The sequence below is a fragment of the Lactuca saligna genome, chromosome 7 (genome assembly GCF_052625555.1).
Source record: "Lactuca saligna cultivar CGN05327 chromosome 7, ASM5262555v1, whole genome shotgun sequence".
Classification (NCBI taxonomy): Eukaryota; Viridiplantae; Streptophyta; class Magnoliopsida; order Asterales; family Asteraceae; genus Lactuca; species Lactuca saligna.
The window spans coordinates 129,836,223-129,852,081 of NC_136423.1; the positions used below are offsets into that span (position 1 = coordinate 129,836,223).

Below are 15,859 nucleotides of genomic sequence, written 5' to 3' on the forward strand. Positions count from 1 at the left end.
TTAAATTATGTTTTTCAGTCCAAAGATGAAGCTCGGAAGCGAAAGGAAGCAAGAGAAGCGGTTAGGAGCTCAAGAGTGGAAAGAAGAAAGAAAACACCCATAAAAGGCTTCTACTCGTCGAGTTGCCTCTTGACTCGACGAGTCCGGTCGCGGATTCAGAAAGATAAGCATTCAGAAGTCAAGATAGTTATCGTATTACGACTATTGTGAGAGGGACTCGACGAGTCACCATATGACTCGACGAGTCGGGATGCATATATAAAGATAACTCTACAATGCGAGAGGAGAGAATTCTGGGTAGTTTCAGAAGTGCTTAGCTGCGAATAAGAAGCCAGAAGAACCCTAGAAGTCGACCAAGGAAGCTAGAATCCAATCCCGGGAGTAATTAAGGCGTAATTTCATCATTCTACTTAATTCTTTTGTTTTGTCAACATGATTAAGCAACTTGAACTTATTTGTTTGCTGTTATTTACCTTAGTTATGAACTAATTTCTTTATACTTCTGTTTGGGGATACAAAGTTGACAATATGGTTTGATTGATTGGTAGGATTAATTCCAAGTTGGTGATTAATTGTTATTTTAGCTTGCTAAAGAACCTTGTGTATGAATGATAATTAATTTTCTGTTAATAGGAAGATAATTGATTAGCATGAACATCTATTGATTATCAACCTCATATGATACGTGACCACTATATCATATGTCTAGGATTAATGAATATGAAACTAGGATTAATAAGGAAATTGAGTAAATTTATGTGCAAGCTTGTAAGATGACCATCGAACAAGAGGTTAATTAAGAATAACGAATTAATTAACTATTGCAAGTCTAACTTAACCCGAATAATTAATCTAGTAAATATAATTAAATTAAGCAATTGGCCACTGTTTGAATTAGTTTATTTGCTAAGGATTAGGGTAGTGAACACAACTTAATCACTTGAATCGGTAACCAACGAAAGAATTAATCCATTGCACTATTACCTTAAAATCAACCATAAAGTTAACCGAGTTGAACTAAACAGAAGTTTCTTTCCCGTTATTGAATCTAGTTAATTTGTTCTTTTCTAGTCTTGCATTAGTTTTAGTTAGTAAGTTTCTAGTCTTGTAAAACTAGAGAAAAAACCCTTATTTGCTAAATTAACTTAGATAGAATTAGTTCTTAATTTAATTTGCCGTTCCCTGTGTTCGATACCCTGCTTATTTAGTTATACCACAATTCATAGGTTCACTGCCTTTTGTGTGTTATTTGATAATTAAAGTAGGATTAAAACTAAGTGAGTTTTACACACATCAGTACCCAAGGAAAGAGGAGGCTGAAGGAGGAGCGGATCTGGTGATTTCAGAGTTCAGAGACTTCATTTTGAGGTATTTATTCAGACCTTGTTCAGTTTTGGTGTTGATTCATAGAGTTAGGGTTTTCTAACCCCTTTAGAGAATGGATATGTGGAGAAATTAGTCCCTTCTCGAGTTTATGCTTTGGATCTGGACTCAAAGAGGTCCAGAGACCTTAACCTTTGGAGCTTTATGGGTTATTTCGGGAGCCATGAACTTAAGAGTTTATTTTTGGGGCTAAATCACCAAGTAGAACCATCTAGATGATATATGAGTGTCGAGGTCTGAACTTTTCGTGATTATCATGCTTGGGAAGGTCAGATCTTTGGTTTTAAGGAACAGATCTGACCTCAGGTGGTCAATGGAGTTTTTGCATGGCATGAACTTGTCGAGTCCAAAGATCAGACTCGGCGAGTAGGGTTACGGTTTCCCGTAAATCACTCAGCGAGTAGACTCACTGAGTTGGGGGAATAACTCAGTGAGTCAGAGAGGGATTAGAGGACTGGAATTTAAGTCGGAACTCACCGAGTTGATCTTGAGACTCGGCGAGTTGAGTCGTGGTAGCCCCGCGATTCATGCCAAGTGTGACTCGTCGAGCAAGGGGAGGGACTTGACATGCCAAGTGAGAATAAGGAGTTAGTGGACACATGTGGACTCGTCGAGTTGCCCAAGTGCACTCGACGAGTCGGGTCAAAGTTTGACCATTGACTTTGGTTGACTTTTAGGGTTTGGTCAACAATTAGGGCTTTGAGCCAAAGGAGGGGTAAAATGGTCTTTTACCCATATGAGGGTGCCTTGAGAGGGTTGAGTCTAGTCCTGAGAGTTATATTTATGAGAGTATTACTTTATGTGATTAGGTGGAGGCTAGATCGTATTTCTACCGAACTAGAGATTTACCGAGACATCTGAGGTGAGTCTTCTCACTATACTTTACCTTGAGTGGTAATTAGAATCATGTGACAGACTTACTGTATGCTATTATGTGATGTGTTGCACTTCATTATTTCTATGTGGTTTATGTCATGTGTATATCAGAGTATATCAGAGTTAGAATCGGAAGGTTCACAAAGCTAGGACTAGAGGGTCCACAGAGTTAGGGCCCACGGGCCCACAGAGTTATAGCCTCGAGTGGCTAGTATGTGTTATGTATGGTATTTTGGGGAACTCACTAAGCTTTATGCTTACAATGTTATCTGTTATGTGTTTCAAGTACCAGTGATGATTGCGGGAAGGCGCCGTCATGATTCGTACACACGCATTGGTTTTTATGTATTATGATCTTGGGAAATATTTTGTGAAACAAAGTTATGATACAATGGGATTCTGTTGATAAATGTGTTTGGAAAAATGTGTTTAAAAATGTGAAAAATTTGTTTTAAATTTTACGGTGTCACAGTCAAGCCCCAAATAACAACCCTGACCAGCGTTTCAGGGTCCCACACCCTTGTGGGCAACAAACTTGAACCGCTGGAGCGACGAACAAGGTCAACCTTTACCCTACAACGGGGACCGAAGCTTTTACAACCTAAGCGAGGGTGGCTCACCTGACTGAGTCCTACCCATCATGGTTCGCAGGATTGCTCAAAATGTCGAGCAAGGTCGAGCAGCCATCGACCGGGTCATGGAAATTGATGCCAAGTCCGGTGTCAACACGGTCTGCATTCGCCATCTCGAAGAAGCTATGGAAAGGACCAGGAGGACCAATGAGACTCTGCAGCAACAGCTAGCTGCCTCTCGAGATGAAGTCATGGAACTTCGAGTTCACCAGAGGGCTCATGAGCGACACCTGCAAGAAGTGGTTCATTAAGTGGTAGCTCTTAGGGTTCGACCGAGGAATTCCCATCGGCGTTAGAAGATGTCTAGCACATCTTTTCTTTTGATTAAGGAATAGCCTTTCTTATCTGTGCTCTAGGAAGCACTTGTCTGTAAAATATTCCTATCTTTCAGTACACCATCTAGTCTACTAAACTGTCAAACATTTTCCCTCATATGGTTTGATGTAGGACCTACTGCTAGGTCATTTTGTCCCGAACTCATTTACATCAGTAATACCAGCAATATTGACAGTTATCTAATATGTTGAAAAAATATGTACTCTTGTGTTTCCCTACTCTCCTACTATACTGCTATTTGAAAACATACACTCATTCAACTGTTGGACTATGGCGATTTAGCCCATGGAACACTCTCACTATACTTACAATTGACTCTAACTATCCTATTCAGCTTTATAAACTTATAGTTGAAGGATGCCTCCTCTCAAATCAACAAGGCATAATCCTCCACCTCCACCACCACCTCCTTCATTAATCGATACGGCATCTCTGAATGTTGCAGTAGCTGCAGCAGTGGTAACTGCCACGACTCAGTATCACTACACCAGTGCCAGCGGAGGTGGAACTCAGGTTCATTCTACTCAAGGTTAAATCCTTGTGCGCTCGAGAGAGTGCTCATACAAGGACTTCACTAACTGCAATCCAAAGTCCTTGAAAGGGACTGGCGGAGTCATTTCCCTCTCGCAATGGTTCGAGAAGACGGAGTCGATCTTCGAGATTTGCTCCTGCCCTGCCGGGAGAAAAGTTAAATTTGCTGTGTGCACCTTCAAAGAAAAAGCCCTGACATGGTGGAATGGCCATGTTAAGTCATTAACTCTCATAGTGGCAAATGGCATGGGCTGGGAAACTCTGAAAGACCTCATGATTGAGGAGTACTGCCCGAGGGGCAAAATCCAGAAGTTGGAACAGGAAGTATGGAGCCTAACCATGTAGGGCTCCAACATAGTCGCTTATACTGCTAGATTCAATGAACTGGTGGCCCTCTGTCCCAACATGGTTCCCACCGAGGGAAGAAAATTGAAAGGTACATCTGGGGGCTGGTGCCTCCGTATCAGGGAAATGTCTTATCTTCAAACTCTGCTACCTTTGATAGTGCCAAACGATTGGCACAGCGGCTCGTCGATCATGGAGTCCAATCTCGGCCATCGACAACAACCCTAGCCATCTCAGAACCCTCCAAACCCGCTGAAAACAAGCAGAAGTTCTGGGATGACAAGAAGAAACAAAAATATGTCAAAAAGAAGCGGTTGTGGCGGTTCATGCTGCGATAGCACCTGCCGTTGTTGCTCCGGTGAAGCAGTACTATGGAAACTTGCCTAAGTGCAACAAATACAGTTTCCACCACAACGGCAACTGCCAGAAATTGCAGTGCTCCAACTACAACAAGAAGGGACTCACTTCCCGCTTCTGTAGATCCCAGAAAAGGCCAATAAACCAGGTCCCTCGTGCTGGTGTGACTCAGTCATACTATGGATTTGGAAAAGTGGGCCACTACAAAAAGGGACTGCCCCAAGGCAAGAAATGTTGGTGGAGCGGGAAGAGTTCTGGCGATAGACCACGGGGAAGCAGTTGCTGACCCTGTGGTGGTGACTGGTACGTGTCTCCTTAAAAACTCTTATGCATGCATACTATTTGATAGTGGGGCAGAGAGAAGTTCCGTAAACCATAAATTTCCACGCTTACTTAAACAACAACCACGCACACTTAAAGAACCATTCACTGTAGAAATGGCTAATGGAAAGACTGAGAGCACTAGTATCGTATACATAGGATGTACTCTAACTCTAGATAGCCATTCATTTCCAATCGACCTCATGCCAGTCTCGATTAAAAGCTTTGACGTCATCATCGGCATGGATTGGTTGAGTCTTCATCGTGTCGATATTATGTGTTACGACAAGGCTATACGCCTGAATCTTCCGTCTAACGAAACTCTCATTATCTACGGAAACAAACCCGATACAAGTCTTCGTATCATCTCAAGTTTTCAAGCACAGAAGTATCTACGTAAGGAATATCGTGCATTCCTTGCTCACATTGTCGATACAAGCCTAGAAACGAAAGAACTAAAGAACATCCCGGTAGTGAGCGACTTTCCCAACACATTTCTAGAAGAACTACCTGAATTACCTCCGCAATGACAAGTCGAGTTCAGAATCGACTTAGTCCCACGAGCTACCCCAGTAGCCAAATCGCCCTACCGATTAGCACCAGTTGAGATGCAAGAACTATCTCGTCAACTTAACGAACTACTCAACAAAGGCTTTATTAGACCAAGCTTCTCAGCCTGGGGAGCACAAGTCTTGTTTGTTAAGAAGAAAGACGGATCATTCCGTATGTGTATCAACTATAAAGAACTCAACAAACTGACGGTCAAAAATCGTTACCCTCTGCCTCGCATAGACAATTTTTTTGACCAACTACAAGGGGCGAGTTACTTTTCCAAGATTGATCTAAGATCCGGATATCACCAGTTACGAGTGCTAGAGGAGGATGTTCCAAAGACAGCCTTCCGAACTCGTTACGGACACTACGAGTTCGTGGTGATGCCATTCGGATTGACCAATGCGCCCATAGTATTCATGGACTTAGTGAATAGAATATGCCATCCTTACTTCGATCAATTCTTCATCGTCTTCATTGATGACATATTGGATCTACTCTCGAAGTAAAGAGGAACATGACGATCACCAGCGACATGTTCTAGGAACCTTACGATCGGAGAAGCTCTATGCGAAGTTCTCGAAATGTGAATTTTGGATCCGAAGAGTCAAATTCTTAGGACACGTGGTTAGCGAAGAAGGAATCCACGTGGACCCTTCCAAAATTAAAGCCATTAAGAACTGGTCAGCACCAAAGATGCCTACAAAAATTCATCAATTTCTAGGTCTCGCTGGCTACTACCGCAGATTCATACAGAACTTCTCTCGGATTGCAAAACCTCTTACTACACTGACTTAGAAGGGCATGGCCTTTAACCAGGAAGAGAAACAAGAAAAATCTTTTCAAACACTGAAAAAAGCCTTATGCACTGCACCGATACTATCCCTCCCCGAAGGGATAGAAGACTTCGTTATATACTGCGATGCATCAAAACAGGGGCTCGACTCTGTTCTAATGCAACGAGGTAAGGTCATCGCCTATGCCTCGAGACAGCTAAAGACGCACGAAGTCAACTACACTACACACGTTCTTGAGTTGGGAGTAGTTGTGTTTGCCCTGAAGATCTGGAGACACTACCTGTATGGTACGAAAAGCACTATCTTTACAAACCACAAGAGCTTACAACACATATTCGATCAGAAGGAGCTCAACATGAGACAAAGACGGTGGGTCGAGCTACTTAATGACTATGAATGCGAAATTCTTTATCTACCGGGTAAAGCCAACGTAGTAGCAGACTCCCTAAGTTGGAAAGAATATTCTGGTCGAAGGGTCAAATCTCTGACTATGACTATCCATTCACACTTGTCCACACAAATAAAGGAGGCTCAACTTGAAGCCTTGAAACCTGAGAAAATGGAGAGTGAATCCCTTAGAGGAATGGATAAGAACTTAGAAGCGAAGGATGGAAGATCCTTATATCTCATCGACCGGATCTGGACACCGAAACACGGTGGCTTCCGAGACTTGGTCGTGATTGAGGCACACAACACGCGATCTTTCGTCCACCCAGGTTCAGATAAGATGTATCTGGATCTTAAAAATTTATACCGGTGGCCTAACATGAAAGCAGAAATTGCTACCTTCGTGAGTAAATGCCTTACTTGCACTAAGGTCAAGCTCGAATACTAGAAACCCTCCGGTTTACTACAGCAACCAAAGATACCAGAATGGAAGTGGGAGCGGATCCCTATGGACTTCATAACCAACTTGCCCAAGACAACGGGTGGACTTGATACCATTTGGGTCATCATCGATTGATTGACCAAGTCCGCACACTTCCTGCCTATTAAATAGACTGACAAGATGGAGAAGCTTACAAGAACTTACATTAGGGAGATCATACGACTACATTGTGTTCCTGTATCCATTATCTCCGATAGAGATAGTAGGTTCACTTCGAGGTTTTGGCAGTCACTACAAAGTTCCCTAGGAACAAGGCTGGACATGAGTACAACCTACCATCCTCAGACCGACGGGCAAAGTGAGAGAACCATCCAAACAATGGAAGATATGATGCGAGACTATGTGATTGACTTTGGGAAGGCATGGGATACTCATTTACCCCTTGTTGAATTTTCCTACAACAATACTTATCACACGACCATCAAAGCTACTTCATTTGAATCCCTCTATGGCCGGAAGTGCAGATCCCCTCTATGTTGGGCTGAGGTGGGTGACACCCAGTTAGCTAAAGGACGAGTTCCTGACAACTCTCTCATAGGTCCGGAAATCATTCGGGAAATGACAGAGAAGATCGTTCAGATTCACGAACGATTGAAAGCCTCTAGAGACCGACAGAAAAGCTATGCAGACAAACAAAGGAAACCTTTGGAATTCCAGGTGGGAGACAACGTTCTTTTGAAAGTCTCACCATGGAATGGCTTGATATGCTTCGAAAAGCGTGGGAAGCTCAATCCAAGATACATAGGGCCTTTTGAGATTCTCGCTAGAATCGGCCCTGTAGCTTACAAACTCAACCAACCCCGCAAACTCAGTAATGTACATTATACATTCCACTCAACGAGATTGAGATCAACGAGAGCCTCAACTTCGTGGAAGAACTTGTAGAGATCATGGACTGTGAGGTCAAGCAGACGAAGCAAAGTCTCATCCCAATAGTGAAGGTTCACTGGAACGCCAAGCGAGGACTAGCATTCACATGGGAGCGCGAGGATCAAATGAAATTGAAATATCCTCATCTATTCACTTACTTATTTGTAACTACTTTATTTGGTTAAACTCTAATTTCAGGATGAAGTTCCCTCTAATGGGGGGATGGTGTGACAACTCAAAATTTTCATTCTTACAAACCCTACAGGCAAGCACTTCAAATAAAAGCCAAATACTTTACTGCTAATTTTTAGTTGGTTTAAAGTCTGTTTGATTGTTTTTATTAATTATTCATCAAACGAACGAATAATAGGAAGTATTTTCTAGGATATCAATGTAACAATAAATCAATCAACACCTTGGTTAGGTATTCACAGCCAAACAAATGGGGTTGGGGTTATGAACTCCCTTAGGGTCGCAAAATCATGCGTAAGGCATGAGTTTACTCTTCATTCTTTCATTCTCCAACTTTCAATCTCAAGAACTCCCACCATTCTCTCTCAAGTATCATGACCCCTTTCTTCCAATCTTCCAAAAATGTAAATGTTTCCTCACTTGATTTGTTGTTATAACCTTTAACCTAGTTGTTATACACCATTTCATCCATGAATTTTTCATTTTTACTTAGATCTTCAAGTGTTCTTCAAAATACCAAGAACACACACTAGTGGTCTTGGACCTTAAACACTCAATCAATCTTCTATACTTTAAGCACTCCTTTTTAGCTTGTTCTATACACAAACCAACTAGTTTACATCTAGAAATCACCAATAAACATGATCAAAGGGGAGTTTATGGCCAAGGAACCTCCTTGGGCCGTAAACTCTATATAAGTGGCCATTTGTGCCCTAGTCCCTTCCTAAGCCTTGGATACTAGCCTAGATCACTTCCTTGAGGAATATAGGACCTTAAACAAGCAAAAGAATTAAGAACGCCTGAGTTTACGGTTGTAAACTCATGGGGAAAGGACCATGGGCTGTAAACTCTAAAAGGTGGTGCAAATTGTGCCACTATAACTTCCTAAGGATTTAGGATACTTAACCTTAAACTTGTAAGACCTCAAAACACCAAATGGTACTAATTACCATGAGTTTACGGCTATAAACTCATGGGGGAAATGACCATAGGCCGTAAACTCCTTAAGGAGTGATCCTTGGGCCATAAACCCAAATGCAATGCCATACCACCTTTAGATACAACCCTTTGGTACTTCTAACAAAGTGTTTTCCACACTTTAGGGTGTTTATACTTACTTAAATTAGTGCTATAATGACTAATTAGATGTATACATATGTCTTTATATGTTAATAGGATCATTGTGTGTGTTTAAGTCTCCACTTGTCACCTAGCACCTTATCCGACACTTCCATACAATCCACTCACTACAGGTGAGTTGATACCCCTTAATTAACCTTTTAAATGTTTTTAAATGATTTTATGGGGGGTGGGATAAAATTAGAATTATACTAGTTATTATATCAATCACATGTGATTAATAACTAGTATACAAATGGATTTACTATACTTTAAACTGTTTTATCAACAAAACTACTCGAGAATGATTACGAGATACTGTTACATGTTAAAATCTTTATAAAACTTAGTCTTAGTTTCCAAATCTTTACCTTCAATTCTTTAAACTCTTATATTGTCAAATCATGTCCAATTCATATATAGTTATATAAGTAAGGTTTGAAGGACTTAGGACTTAGGACTGAGTACCCTATTATTTGTCCGAGGGTCATTTGATCTTTAGTTATATGTCATGTGTATATGTATAGACATAAAAGCCTGTTATCTTATTTCAATACACTCAGATCTTCACACAACATTACTATTAAACTGTAATAGGTATAGTTTAAAGTTATACTACTTACTATTTCTAGTACAAAGAAACATACAAAGAGTTAGTTGATACAAGAGTCATTACTTACTGTAAACAATAGATACACTACAATATACTACTGAACACACTATAATGAGAGTCAGAGAAAACATACTACTCACTAGACAGAGAGAACATACATTAGTACATACTATTCATACACACTATATACTATACTAGAGAGCTTACTATGATGAGAATTAGGGGAGTCATACACTACGCTAATACATTCACTACATACACACTATAACATGAATGTGAGGCACTACTTCGGGGCATGGCATCTCTTTCGTGGCTCATCTTGTGTTCAGAGTCTCCTGGAGGGAGAGCGTGCATTCGTGTATAGATCTATACTGGACTGACCATCCTACACCTTGCTGCTAGCTACAGTAGGACCGACAGGTCTTCGGGTGATGAATCTCATAACATCTCGACGTCTTACATCGTCGTGTTTCACTAGGTCGATCAAGTACGGTTACAATTACATCACATTATACCTTAATTAACAATTGGTTTAAGGTAGTTAGTACAATAGTAGTTATAATATTATTATACTACAGTACTTCATTATTTTCCCCTTACATCTACTTTGTGATCTCCTCACAATAAAGAGTAATGTAAAAACTATATGTTCACTAATGATAGTCAAGTTTGGGAAAATACTCACTTTTACAAAGAACAAATATACAGTATACTTGATGCCTTGGTAGAAGGCTGCTTTTAATGGAATATATAGGATTTTCTAAGAAATAAAAACAATTGTTACAAACATTTTACATACTTTTACACTCAAACACTTACAAACATTTTCATACAAATGATGACACTAAATACTTATGAACTCACCAGCTTTAATGCTGATAAACTCTTTCAAAATAACTTGTATTCTCAGGTCATTAGTAGACAGGTACCGAGGCCAGCTTTTTAGAAGATGGAGCACATACAAGACTCATCTTTTATTTTGATTCATATTTTGGTGTCTTATAAACCACAGAACAAACTTGTATTAAAATTATATATTTAATGCAATGGATGATGTTGTTTACTTGTTTACTATTATTATGTGTTGTGATACTGTACATGACGTCCTCCGCCCTAAAACGTTTCCACCGTTCTTGTTTGAGGTGTGACAAAAATGGATGTGGAGATTTTTGTTGTGCTGCAAAGGAAGCCTTGTGTATTCCCTAAAAAAGTCCCATAAGGTTTTGAGAAATTACAGCCTAGGAAGATACAAAAGGAAGGATGGTATGTGGTCTTTTTGATGAAAAAACGAAATGATGCAAACTTTCATAAGGATTGCTTCTTTCTTAGACATTGTCAACAAGTATAAGGGTAACAACAATGGTGATAATAAATGCTTTTTGGATATGATTCAATGGTATATCCAATTTCGCAAGGTTCTGTTGGGCATCATTCCAAAAGTTTTTAAAGTGCAGAAGCGAACTCAACTGTGAAGGATCTTGCCTCAATCGACATAGTGGGGGAGATTGTTGGGTACTAAGTGTTGCATCTTTTTGGCCTTTGTATTTATTCTTTTGTATATCCGAGTTGGGCTTGTCCACTCGTGTTTAATGATTAGGGTTTTACTTAAGGTGCAAGAGTGAATTGTGTATTAGCAAATCGTGTCATTGTAAACCCTACACACCTCTACAGTAATAGTTCTCTATCGAGCTCTTCTGAGGCTGTGACTTCTAATCATTCAACACAGTCCTGATTCAGATTCTGTGTTTGATGGTTCTTACTTGTTTTAATGTAACCAATCTTAATCAATCTTAAGAGTTTTCGACTCTTCAGTGATCTGAATGAAATTCGTAGTATACGTTAAACCAAGAGTGTGCTTAAAAAGAAGGTCCAAATTTGACTTCATATGAGGAAGTTATGATTTTTCTAAAATTTAGCTTACTAGTGCACAACGCGGTATTCGAATTTTAGATCGACCAATTTTTAGCCGATACAACCTAAACGAGAATCACTACTAGAAAAACAGCCTTTTACGACGCTCATTGCGCGTCGTAAAAGGCTCAGACGACGCGCAAATGCGCGTCAAGGAAGGCCCTGTCATAAAGAGAGACGACGCGCTTTTGCGCGTCGTCTATAGACGACGCGCATTTACGACGCTCATTTACGATGCGCAATTACGACGCGCGTTTACGACACGCAATGCGTATCAAGGAAGGCCCTGTCATAAAGGAAGACGACTCGTATTCGCGTGTCGTAACCTTACGACGCGCGTGTTAATGACACGCAATGCGTATCAAGAAAGCCCCTGTCAAGAAAGGCCATGTCATAAATGAAGATGACACACATTTTTGCGTATCGTAAATTTAAATGTTTAAAAAAAATTATATATTTATTAATTTTTAAATTAAATTTGCATTTAATTTCTCATAATAGAAATAAATTACTTTTTTTTGATAGATTTACTAATTTTCAAATTAAATAACACATTAAAAGTCTCATAATACAAAATAAAATACTATAAACAATAAAGATAATTCATTGCACTAAGGACCATGTTAACAAAAGAATATAACATTATATACCATAAGTACCCTCAAGTAATCAATCTCTTACAATGTTACTAAAAATACCCTCAAGTAATCAATGTCTTACAAAGTTAAGAGACTTAGTTGGTATGTAATATGGCACTAAGAATCCCAAGCATTGTTTGTGTTTTTCCTGTTCCTGGTGGATCCTACATGGACAAAAGGTAAGAATTAACATTTTCAAAGTACAATGCCTCAATAAGGAAATCAATGGTAAAAGGCAAATCTGAATAAGAACAAACTTTATACATATATACATGGAAGTATTATAATACACAATAACAGCAACAAATACCAAATTACCCTTTGCTTACCTTTTCTTATGGCCACCTCCAAAAGTGAGAATTTGATAAAAGATTTAGGTCACACATTCTCTCATCAAGCTCTGTATCCAAAAGTGAGAATTTGATAAAAGATTTAAAAAGTGGGAAAATCTCAAGAATATAGAGGATAATACATTAAGAAAAAAAAATTACTCACAAAGACCAAGTTTCAACCTTCTTCCCCAATAATGTTTCAGAGCAAAAAGCTCATATATATTGATCTCTGCTAAAAGGATATCTATTGCTTGATGATCTTTCTGCAAATTGAAGTACAAAATATATTAGGCATATGATACTAAGGAGAGAATTATATTTTTGTTTTCGTTTTTTATTTTTAATGCTCCTTTCACTGCTGTAATCCAACACATAACAGGATAAGTAAATAAATAAAAACTAACAGAGATTAATGTTCTCTAAAATGAAGAACATGATATTTGATAAAAGAGAGTTAATTCAAAATTGATGGATGTTTACCATTAAAAAAGGAAAAAAGACCATGAAATATGTATATTCCTGATAGCAGAGAAAGCAGTGACAGTGAAAATCTTCATTTATCAGGACAGATAACCATCCCCCAATCCTTCTACCCACTTATATACTCTATTGCAACAAACAAAATATATAAAGAATTACCCAAAATGCCCCTCCCATTAATAAGCCCTTTATTCGTAGGATTTTCCCATAATACCCTTATCTAAAATATGTGGCAAGCTTTTTTGGTTAAATCATCAAGTAATTATGTCCAAATTAAGTCAAAAGGAAACAACTATATGTAGCTTTCTGGATTAAGTACTTAACCCATTAAGCCTATTAAGATAAAAAAAGAAACAAAGTAAAACTAATAAAATATCATATTATTTTCCATTCAGATTCTATATATATATATATATATATATATATATATATATATATATATATATATATATATCATTTCACTTTCAAGACTTCAAGTTTTTAAAAAAATAAAAAATGCCAGTTTACAAAACTAAGCAATTTTAAGTTTAATAAAATATGGGAATACAAATCATCAAACTCACATCTGGACTTGTATGGCAATGATTCTTCTCCACTATGTATTCCATGTATCCCATCAAAAACCACACTAGGAGAACTTGTATAGATAAGCCTCTTCACATTAAGTTTAGTACAAGCATCAATTATGTTCTTAGTACTTGTAAATCCAAAAACAAAAGTTAATACTGTCTTAGAAATTAACTAACTATGTTTATTATCTTTCTTTTTACATGTAATTATTATTATTAAATAATAATTAAAACTTAGGATGTGAACAATAATATATATATATATATATATATATATATATATATATATATATATATATATATATCCACGGGACTTCTGTTAGCTAATATTAGTTCATTCACTTAAGCCCTGTTTTTTTTTCGCATCAAGTGCTATCTGGATAAAGAAGTTCAAAAATATTTGAAAAAAATGACAGCACACTTACGGAAGAAGAAGGAAAAAATAAAAATGACAGCACACATGGGAACAAGTTTGACTTCAACAGGATGTAAGAAAGCAATTTTTTCAGCCACCTGAACACAAAAGGTAGTGTGGTATTAGAAGAAAAAAGAATGATGTCATTGAACGTGAGTTTCTTATACCTTCTGCCAGTCAACAAAGTCAATGAGTTCAGGGTCCATGGTTTCTTTTGCAGCTATTTGAAGTATTTTTCCCCATCTTGTTTCTCAAACCTGCATGATAAGAAGGGGAATTCTTGAATGGAATCAAAAATTAATTAACTATAACAATTATTTAACTTTAACTAAACTTTTATTATACTTCAAATGATTACAAAACAAGTAAGCAACAAGACCGAGAAAAATGTTTCAAAAAAAAAGTTGAAAATTATATGGCATGGGATAGGGGCATTTTAGGCATGAGAGAGAGCTTGATGATTTCCCAAATGCTCCTGATTCTCTTTACTTGATGATTTCCCAAATGCCCCTGATTCTCTTTACTGTGAACATATAATTCGATAAGTTATAATTCAAAACAAACCAATTAGCATAAAGAGAGAGCTTACCGGTGGAGTACTTACATTTAACATAGAACAAAGATTTCAAGCAAATAGATTTAAAAAAAAAAGATTCAAATCATATCCCAACATCAGATTTCAGCATGAGATTTTAGCAAATATATTTCAGAAAGTATGTTTGTTTCACCAGTTCATTAGTAAACATTTCAACACAAAAAATTTAAGGCAGCAAAATGAATTCAACTAGGATGTTTTATCTCAAGATGAAAATTCCAGCAGAGCAACATAAGATCGACCAGCATAAAAACGATTCAATCAGACAAGTATCTATTGCATCAAGAAAATATAATTATTCAAAATCAACAACCAATCACTTTCTGTTGAAGCATATATACACACAATTCAGAAACAAATAAGTCAAACCTACATACATTTAGTCCATAGCTCCAAGTCTAGAATCTTTTTATTTGGATTTTTCATGTTGGGGAAAAGGAATACCTGTAAACAACCCATTTCATATCTATACAGATCATTGACCTAGGATTTCATTGTAGATGGTGAGGCTTAAAGGCAAAACAAGTGTTATTAGTGTCCTCAAAGAAATTTTCTTTAACCCTATTAGAGGAATCCAAGAACATCATGGAGCTTCTACCATTACCATTTGGAACAAATTGGAACTTTCCAGTAGTTGGAGATGGTTGAACCTACAACAGAAAGGGTCATTTAGTATAGTAAATTACTAATATACCCCTAGTTTATCTAGTGAGCTTACCAATGAGTTGGAAAGGAAAATAGGTGATTCCAGAAAAGAAGTTGGGCTAACACCAGGTGAAAATAAATACGGAGATTGTTGAGTTTGTGAATTATCAGAAGATTTTATAATCTCTGTATTCAACCTAGGAGCATTATGACCAGCTCTAGCTGCCATTCTTTCAACAATAGGTGCCCTTGAGCTCGTTTTTTGATCACCAAACTCACTTGATTTTGTCACATCGCCATTTTCAGACCCGATTTGCGGATTTGGTCCAGGGAAAGTGAACCCGGTGTCTTTATTGGTATCGTTTTTTGGAGGGTCGGGTACTGATCTTGAACCAGGATCATCCCCCAACACAGCTGCAAAAAAAGACCTAGGGCTAGGGCTCGGAGGCATCCAATCGCCA

General features: G+C 38.1%; 1 long non-coding RNA gene across 1 annotated transcript; it reads right to left on the bottom strand.

Annotated features, from left to right (window-relative positions):
* Positions 1–12,494: 12,494 nt before the first annotated feature.
* On the bottom strand, positions 12,495–12,894 carry LOC145004397 (uncharacterized). Its single transcript, XR_013662376.1, has 3 exons — positions 12,875–12,894; positions 12,692–12,762; positions 12,495–12,526 (listed from the first exon to the last, which is right to left on the bottom strand). It is a non-coding gene; the product is annotated as an uncharacterized LOC145004397 (long non-coding RNA).
* Between the last annotated feature and the right edge of the window lie 2,965 nt (positions 12,895–15,859).